The sequence below is a fragment of the Rattus rattus genome, chromosome 17 (assembly GCF_011064425.1).
Source record: "Rattus rattus isolate New Zealand chromosome 17, Rrattus_CSIRO_v1, whole genome shotgun sequence".
Classification (NCBI taxonomy): Eukaryota; Metazoa; Chordata; class Mammalia; order Rodentia; family Muridae; genus Rattus; species Rattus rattus.
Window position 1 is genome coordinate 14,025,969 of NC_046170.1, and position 10,269 is coordinate 14,036,237.

Here is a 10,269-nt window from a genome sequence, read left to right on the forward strand (position 1 = left end):
TAAAACGTCCCTTTTCAACCAAATGTGCAGGTCTGTTTGTCTAACAGAAATGTACCGTTTATTCATACCAAAAAAAGAGACTGCCAAGGGTCAGATAGAGACTGTAAATCAGTCGTCTCTGTACTCAAAGTCTGAAAAGAAACTAAGGCTAAGGACACCTACTAGGTTTAAACGTATAAATAAGTAAGATTGGTTTTAAATAAGGTAGAGGTAGGAATGTAACCTGTAATTTCTGGTAGACAGGATAAATTTTGGTTTGAAAGTTTTGTGGGTGGGCTGTGTTCCTATCACTCCCCTGAGAATCCTGCCTGGCTACAGGAGGTGGCCTCTTCAGGTTCCATATTCCTAATGCTCTGAGTCAGAGCTAAGGTCAACCCCACTGACTCTTGGTCGCCTCCCTTATCCCAGTTCTCTGTCTCATCCTGGAGATGTACCCTACCTCTCCATCCCCATCAGCTGAAAATTTCCATTCATTCTCATGCCCATCTGGCCATCTCTCCTATCCTACCCCACACCTGATCCCAACCCTCCCCCATTCCCTTCCTCATCCCCTCTCCCACCCAGTTCCCTCCCTCCTCCTGCCTCTTATGCTATTTTATTCCCGCTTCTAAGTGAGATTCAAGCATGCTTGCATGCGCCTTCCTTTTTGTTTATTTTCTTCGGGTCTGTACTGGTCTAACTGGATGTCTACATGTAGAAGAATGCAAATAGATCCATATCTATCACCCTGCACAAAACTCAAGTCCAGTGGACCAAGAACCTCAACATAAAATCAGATACACTAAATCTCACAGAAGAAGCAGTGGGAAATACTCTTGAACACACTGGTACAGTAGACAATTTCTTGAACAGAACATCAATGGCCCAGGCTCTAAGACCATTGACAAATGGTACCTCATGAAACTGCAAAGCATCTGTAAGGCAAAGGACACTGTCAATAGGACAAGACAGATTGAACTCTAAGAGATGCTGCTCCCAGCCAGCAAGGTGCTGACTGCAGGTGTTCCCTGGGATGTGGGACTGTGACCTTCATGTAATGCCTTGCATGATTATGAAATGGGACAGGTATATACTGCATTGAATTCATACATCAATATTTAACTGTACAAATTGTTGGGTATGATAGGACATTTCAGTACATATATAATGTGTAATGATACTGGAGTAACTGGCATATCTAACACTCAAACATCTTCATGTTGTTGATGGGATAGGCAGGTTGGTAGAAAGACAGAAGGCAGATCAGACATACTGCCGTCAGCTGCAAGTGTGGCATTGCTGACAAGAGGACCAGCCTTGGGTATTGAGTTTTTCAAGTGGGTAAAATGTCCTGAAATTCCATTGTACTCACTGAGGTGACCTCTTAGAATATTCTCAAAACCTTTTCCACTATACATTATAAATGGATATGGGAATTGTATCTAAAAACCATTTTTTGTAAATCATTAATCATTAGTATTAATTAACGGAATGTTCATCTCATATTTTATACCTGGATTTAACATTTTAGGACTTTAAGACTTGATGAATGCAGTGTTTCCAAAGGTGTTTTTGTTTGTTTGTTTGTCTTCATGAATCTAGCTGGACAGCTCAGCCAGTCAGCACACTTAGCTCTTCAGCTGCCTTACAATGTTCTTGGTTTAGGCCGAAGTGCCAATTTCCTGGACCATCTTTTTGTTGGCATTCCCCGTCCATCTGGAGAGAAGGCAAGTAAACATTTAGTTTGTTTACAATCTGTTTTTAACACCACTTAGACACTTTAATATCTTAAATATAACTGAATTTGAATTCATATATTTAATAAAGTAGCCTTTAAATAATTTAAAAATTGATTCATGGTGAGCTGCCTAAGCTTATTTTAGAATATACCATGATTTGATATTATATAGTTTTTCCATGTCTCCATGACTTCTTAGCCTTTTTAACCTGCTCTCTCCTCATACTTTTCTCACTTACAGCATGAGTAGTATCTGTTAACATGAAAAGTAGTGTTTTCGTACTTATACAAATTCCTGACTTGAATTTTAGCTCCAGTCACCATTTACCCCTATCACCTTGAATAATGCCTGCTGACACTATCCCATAAGTGTTTGTCGAGTGACTGGATTATCACAAATATAATACTCCTGTCCTCAGATTTCAAAGTCTCAAATACTCGAGGGTTTGTTATTTTCCATATTTAAAGTAATAATTGGAGGTTTATGTGTTGTCTCTTAAGGGTTCTTGACTTCTCTTTTCAGTCTATAAGGAAACAAGAGTGGACAGCAATCATTCCGAATTCGCAGCTGATCGTCATCCCATACCCTCACAGTGTTCCGAGAAGGTAATGTGCTTCCTCGTTGCGCTCAGTCTGATAGATAGCAGTGGTATGTTTTGATAAAGTTTCATATTTATTGCCTACCCTGAGTGCCCAACATTTAATTTGCCTAGTCAATTTCAAATTATTAAACATACCTACCTGATGTTTTATAAGGAATAAATTCATTCCTATCAGGACAAAAGGCAGCTTAATTAGTAATTTGTACATATTGTATATGTTTAATTTTCATTACTCACAATAAAATTGTTTTGCAGTGCTGGGTGAACCCATTGCCTTGTGCATATCAAGCAAGTATTCCAGCACTGAGCTCCTCTCTCAGCTCCAGCCTATTTATGAGAACCTTACATGGGCTGCAATCAGTAGTTCTCTAGAACCAAGGCACACCATCTCATGAGCTGACTGTGTCCTCGATTTCTATCTGATTCCATGAGGTCATATTAAAATCTGTTATCGTGAGAGGATCTATCCCATGAGAACTAATAAGTATCATAAACCAGGCTTACCTGCCCTGCCTGACAGCTAGCACAGCGCAGCACTGTGGGGAATGGTGCATTACTAGACAGTCACTTCCCTGATAGAGGGTCGGACTGCACTGAGGCTTTGCTTCGTTTCTCTGACAGTCTCACCAAACTGTCGGCTCCAGCAAATCTCCCTTCAGCCTCCTGAGGGCCTGGAACCACTATTGCCTGGCCCTGATTTGGTTGGTTGGTTGGTGGTTGGTTGGTTGGTTGGTTGGTTGGTTGGTTGGTGGTTGGTTTAATTTGGTTTGGTTTTTAATGATGCAGTATTATATATTTGTGGTAGCTTTTTCCAAATTAAGTTGAAAACAAACTGTAGAATGTGAATGAGGGGCAGAGAAACTCCAGAACAGAGAGTGTAGCACTGACAGTGAGAACTGTGCTGACCCATTTATGTTTACCACCATGGACATAGAGCAGTACGTAATAGGGGGGAAGAGAAAGGAAACAAGCAGAATGGAGAGTCTACATATATAATATATATTAACCACATATATTAACTTACTTAAAAGAAAGTATCTGCATGTATATGTTTATATATGTCTATCTCTGGACAGATGCACATGAAATCTCTTTAGTAGACAACAGAAGATTGATGTTGTATTTTCTTTTAACCAAAATGACAAATATCTTGAGCTTTGAAAAAAGTTATTTACAAAATAGAACTAAAAAAACTCAAGAGAAAAAAATAAAAACAGTTTTATGGGCTAAAAAGATGGATCCAAGGGGTTGGGGATTTAGCTCAGTGGTAGAGCGCTTGCCTAGGAAGCGCAAGGTCCTGGGTTCGGTCACCAGCTCCGGAAAAAAAAGAACCAAAAAAAAAAAAAAGATGGATCCATGCTAAAGAGCATTGCTGCTCTTGCAGGGGACCTGAGTTCATTTCCCAGCGCCTACATCCACAGCAGGTGGCTCACAACCACCTGTTACTCCAGCTCCAAGGAATCTCACACACACACACACACACACACACACACACACACACACATGTACATATACACACACAGACACACACAGACACACACACATGTACATATACACACACAGACACACACACACACACATGTACATACACACACAGACACATATACACACAGACACACACACACGTACATATATACACAGACACACACACACACATACGCATACACACACACATATACACACACATATACACACACACAGACACACACACGCACACAGAGAGAGAGAGAGAGAATGAATGAATGAATGAATGAATGAATGAATGAATGAATGAATGAATAGACAGAAATGGTTTTATTCTAAGCAGAGTGGCTCACACCTGAAACCTCAGTACCCAGGAGGCTGAGGCAGGAGATGGCAACCTCAAGGATACATCAGGCTGTATAGGAAGACCCTGTCTCAAAATTAAAAAAAAAAAGTTTTGTTTTCTATTGTAAAATACCTAACAATACTCATTTTCTTAAGGTTTATTCTTCTGAATTTCTGAAAAGTTCTGCTATAGCTTTCTTCCATAATCAGAATATTTTTCATGTTTCTTTTACTCTTTACAAAGAAATGTCCTTTCCAAATTTATGTACATAATAAAACTCTAATTGATTTTTGTTTGAGGTGTATTCTGAGATTTAGTGACTAACAACTAACTTATGGATCAATAAATTTTAATTATGTCAAAATAAATCAATAGCTACTTGCTGTTCATTAAATGCTCTTACCGGTATTAATCTTTTAAAATGAGAACACAGTCATTCCTGTCTCCGGGTAGAACACGAAGCTCCATGTACCCACGGAGTTAGTTAAAACCCACATTTAGGCTTTGCAGTGTTTGCAGGTGCTGCGCTGTGTGGTGTTTTAAGAGAGAAGACCTAATTATGCTAGCGGCATTGTCTGTACATTGACAATGACAGAGAGCCTACACGACTTTATAAGTCTCATCATAAAAGTTATAGTAGTGATTTAAAACTTTCACCGTGACACACAAATGGTGCAAGTTTACACACCTATCAACAACACCCACTCAGACATATGACTGCTTTACTTGGACTACATGTACTGGTACATGTAGTCCACATAGCTTTAGTGAAATCATGTGACTTACAGAGCCTTTCGAATTGAAAGTTTAAAATTCAACAGATCATTTTTTTTCAAAAGACATCTTTGATTGTCTAAAGTACTTTAGTAAGTTTACTTAATTCCAAAGATCAAACTCAAATATAAATGCATATGAAATATCAACACTTCTACTTCAGAGAGATGTAGGTATCCTTTGCTTGTAAAGTGTTAGCCCTGCACACATGAGGCCTTGGTTTTAATTCCCAAAACCATACATAGAGAAGAAAATTCTAGTTCCTCTTTAAGAAAACCGTAACACTTATTCTAAATTAATTGCTTTTGTTAGATGAAAGAATGTTTTAACAAATGAACTTTTTAAGCTGCTTTGCTCTCTGATCTCAATTTAATCTCATTATTATGTCAAAATTTACTATTTTAATTTTCTTTTTTTAATCTACAGCTGGAGTGCCAAATTGTACCTGACACCAAGTAACATTGTCCTGCTGACTGCGGTAGCCCTCACTGGCGTCTGCGTCTTCATCCTGGCAATAATCGCCATTTTACACTGGCAGGAGAAGGTCTGGGGTTTTTTGTTTTTTTGTTTTGTTTTGTTTTTTTAGTTTGTTTTTATGGTAGTGTTTTGCCCTTCAAAACTGAAAACCTGGAATAAAGCTCATTGGTCGAGGGCATAGGTTCATTCCCTAGCTCCATACTTAGCCAGTAGGCTCCAACAATGCCCTCCAAATGCTTCTCTGTTCCAAAGGAGAGGTTTTTTTCTCTTTTCTTTGGCCTGTCATGCCTGCCAGAATCACCTTTTGCTAACTAAAATTATTATTCTATCTTGGCTGTTCTTTTGACTTATGAGAAGGAGAACATGTTGATTATTCTGATAAATATTCGTAGACTTGTCACTCAGAAGAAAGATTACTCTACCAAAATTAATAACCAAAGATATATATTGAGTTAACTTTAAGATTGTTGGGTGGCTATAAACTCCTCTAAAAGCAGCATATTCTAAATACTCTGTACCCGCTGACCTGTGAAGGAAAACAGTTCCCGTTTATCACCAGGTCTGCTCTGGTGTAGGCGTGGGTTGCACAGCTGCGATGCCGTGGCCTGGCCTGGCTGCTGAGCTGTGTGCACTGCCACTCATGGCTCTGGTTCCTCCATTTCTTCCACCAATCTCACCTCTGCTGGCTGCTGCTGTCTTCCATTCTCCTCGTGCAGGCTTTATACAACATCTTCCAAAGAGCCTCTCCTTCTACACTTCCCTGCAAGTTTCATCTAAAATCAGCTATTACTATTTCAAAATGTTTTCTCTTCACCTCTCTCAATGATTCTTTCTCCATTTCCAGTTGCTACAATGATCTCTGCCAATATTGCTTAGCTCAAAGCCAGTATTGTAAAGCTCCTTCTCCCCTTTTGTATTCACTCACCTTCAGTGTTCTTTCAGCCACCTTACTGGTTCTTACCTTTCTGAGAATCTCTGGAGCCTCTCTACTGCTGCTTCTTTACCTCAGTCCTTAGGCCTTGTGTGGTCTTCTCACTTCAGCTTCTCCCCTTTCTGCAGCACTAGACCCACTACAGTGTGGAGTGTAGCCTTGTCTCACACTCACTCCCTGGCTCACTTTAGGTGACGATCCACTGTCTAAATATGCACATGTTCCTTACCCAGGCCCTCATACCCCGTCCCTATCATATCACTCCACAATAGGCCTGCTGCCTTTGTGAGACATTTCCTCACATCTGTTCCACCTCCTTCCACACTCACCAGGCTTCCTTGCCAGGGACTAACCCTAGCAGTTGCCGGGGTTGCCAAGAGGAGACAAGGAGTCAGCAAAGAGAGTGGAGTTGGGTGTGGTAGTCAGGGGACTCTTGTAGCTCTAATTGACTAGCAATCTGGTTGCTTCTTTCTTTATGCGGGATTCATAGAACAAAGACAGACCAATGATGATCAAAGACGAACAGACTACATCATTTATCTCTGGACATTTGTGTTTGACTTTTCATTACATGTCCAGGTTTACAAGTAGAGTCACAATTAGAACAAATACAAATAGAACAGATTTCACTTTCATTGTCAGCTCTGTAACTCCAGTTCAGAGAGAACGTCTCCACCAATGCAGATATGACAGCCTACTTTTAGGCTAGCAGTATTTGCGTTTTAAAGTGCTCCAGACAAACAGAAAATGTCTGAACTGGTCTGTCTGCGAATCACAAATGCCTAGCTCCTTTTATTTATATCCTTTTATCATCTGCACTACTTAGTAGGGAGGTTGTTTTAGTACATTTATCTTGGGTACTGAGTTCTGTTTCCTTAGGGGTGTGCCCTGTATGATCCCCTATCTTTAAACTGCATTTTCACAGAGCTCGAAGCCTATTGAGAGAAAAAGAGCTTGAATCTGTTACCAATTCTCTTGGCCAGTTGGAGTTGTCAACCATCTCTAATTTTAGTCTGTTCCAATTACACTGTTTGACGTCACTGAGGGGCAGAGGGTACCCCAAGAAGATCCCCAGAGTCAGAGCCTCACAAAGAGATGTCTAGTGTCTTTGTGCTCATCTGTGCTGGTCACAATCTCCAGGACATGGGGGACTTCCCGTAAGGCCAGACAAAGTTGTTTCCCTAGAAGCAGAAGAGATAGCAAGTCTAGGACATTCCTAAAAAGACTCAGTTGTCCCCAAAAAGACATAAAATGGATCATAACGCAGAACCCCCAAGAATGCAACACGCAGAAACCAAAACCTAAAGTGAGAGGCAGGCGGAGAGTGAGTGTGGGGACAGGGTGACGGTGAGGCTGAGAGACAGGAGGACAGCAATCACAGCGCCCGGCTCAGCTCTGCTGGAGCTGCGCTAGCTCTGCTGGCTCATGACTTCCACGTTTTCAGTGGATGTGACCGGGCCACGCCCTCAAGCTAGAACTCCCAGCTTGAAATAAATGCCTTTTCCTATTTTCATAAATACCATTTTTGAAGTTTACCCTTTTCTCACTCAAACCCAAAAACAATCTCTCAATAGTAGCTTAATTAGGGCCATCCTGGTGTATGTTTTGTTGTTTTAATTCTTTCTAGGTTTTAAAGTTCTTAAAGAACAAGATACAAAACTAATTGCTTTAAATCCCTCTATTTTACTAGAAGAAGCAGTCAGTAAATACATCCTAAATCAAAAGGTTAACTAAAAATACTCACCTTAATATAATTAGTTTGACTGGCTTGGTAACATCAGTGTTAATGGAGACTCTGCTCTTCTGGCATCTAGTGCTTCCTCTCACTTTCAGTTAGATTATAAATGATAACGTAAGTGTGTACAAAACAGTTCTTCTCCATTTTAAGCTCAACTAATATATCCTTAATTTTAAATAGTTACTAGGTCTATAAAAATATTTCATAATATTATTACAGTATAAATATCATGCCTATTAAATACTAAACTGGTTTCAGAAATGAACCTTATCATTTTCTTAGCCCTTTAACCACTCTAAAATTCTCTTTCAGAAAGCTGACGACAGAGAAAAGCGGCAAGAAGCACATCGCTTCCACTTTGACGCTATGTGATTCTGCATTCAGTGGTACATCCTGGAAGTCACTTGATTAGCGAAACACTAAATTTTGACTCCTAGTAAAAAAAATAATGGATCTGAGATATTTATAAATTATGCCTTCCTTGTCAATTATTGGAAAATACTGAAATAAATATGGCCTGCATATCTCATAAGGTCTGCTTTAAGCACTCTGTATATAATAACCTAGGTTCTTTATTCAGTGGTACTGAGCATTCTTTTCCTCTGTGGAATGTGTTGCATGTACTCTGGTATTTGTGTTTACAATGTTGTTAGAATTACGATGGTGGAAGGACATGTAAATAAAAACTATTTAAACGACCTGGGGCCAGGACATTGTTCCACCTAAATTGATCTTGCTTTTTATCTTAAAAATGCACACTTTCTCAAATATGTGGCAGATAAAGTTATTCAACTAACATTCTTCACTGCAGGGCAGAGCTCTCATGAGTGGCATGGAATGAGACTAATTAGCCAGGCTTTGGAATCTCAGTAGGATAGACTGCCTTAGATGCCTGGTTCTACAGCTTACAACTCTCTGAATCTGGCTACTGCTTAGCCTCTCTGTAAGCCGCAGTCTTGTTTATATGATGTGGCTTATATGCCTGTTCACTTGAGTTATCGTGGATGTATACTGTCTGATGCACACAGTGATCACTTGAATTACCGTGGATGTACATTGTCTGATGCACATGTGATCACTTGAGTTATCATGGATGTACATTGTTATATGATGCACATGTGTTCACTTGAGTTATCGTGGATGTACATTGTCTGATGCACATGTGATCACTTGAGTTATCGTGGATGTACATTGTCTGATGCACATGTGATCACTTGAGTTATTGTGGATGACATTGTCTGATGCACATGGTGTGCTTAGCTCAGTGCCTGAGCAAACAGAAAATGTTCCTGAGCAAACAGGAAGTGTTCACCAAGCGGAGGCTGTCCTTGCTCTTGCCGGTGATTTAATCTACTACTGTATAGAATGGATCATTATTATAGACATAAGGACATACTCTTTGGAAAGCTTAAATTATTGGTGGTACATATCTCATATAATTAATTTGTTTGACTAGCTATATAATACTACCCAAGAGTAAATGTATCCTAAAACCTGGTACTTGAATACTGATCCTTGTACAGTGATGTAAATCATTTGGTCTCTTGAAAGAAAGCTGACAGAGGCAAACTCTGGGGGTGCAAACTGCCATCACAGCTCTGCTCGCAGGACGGGAAAGTCGGTCTCAGTTCTCTTCAGACCGCAGGGTTCATACTATGAACTTTACATTGCCAAAATTCACTTTAAAATTATTTAAATTAGAGTTGAGGAGAGAGGTGATAAAACTATTATCAGAGATAACAATATTCAGATTACTAAGACATGCTGTGGCTGTAAACTATAAAAATTCCTCTGGAACAGTTTTGTCTGTGTTATTTTCCTCACTGCAGTTCACTGAAGGGCATGTGCTCCTTTTTATTTCTATTTAAGCATGTTAATGTATCGTCTTAATAAATACTCCTTACTGAATGAAAAAACTGTGGCAAACAACTGAATAATTATTTTGGAGTTTTAGAGGATGACAAGTTAAGACCAAGGCTCACAGAAACACCCAGAGGAGCTCTCCCCCACTCTCAGGGCCACTATCTCTGCAACAGCACCCCCAACACACACACACACAGAGAGAGAGAGAGAGAGAGAGAGAGAGAGAGAGAGAGAGAGAGAGAGAGAGAGAGAGGGACAGCACACAAGCCCACTGTGGCTTCCCACCCAGATGCTAATTGTGCACTTGGCTGTGACCAGCCAGCCCTCTCCACCCATATCCCCTAGAGCCCTTATACA

The 10,269-nt window shown here is 40.0% G+C and overlaps 1 long non-coding RNA gene across 1 annotated transcript; it reads left to right on the plus strand.

Annotated features, from left to right (window-relative positions):
• Positions 1 to 5,309: 5,309 nt before the first annotated feature.
• On the plus strand, positions 5,310 to 9,965 carry LOC116886200. The gene is made up of 2 exons (XR_004386095.1): positions 5,310 to 5,447; positions 8,362 to 9,965. It is a non-coding gene; the product is annotated as an uncharacterized LOC116886200 (long non-coding RNA).
• Positions 9,966 to 10,269: the final 304 nt, after the last annotated feature.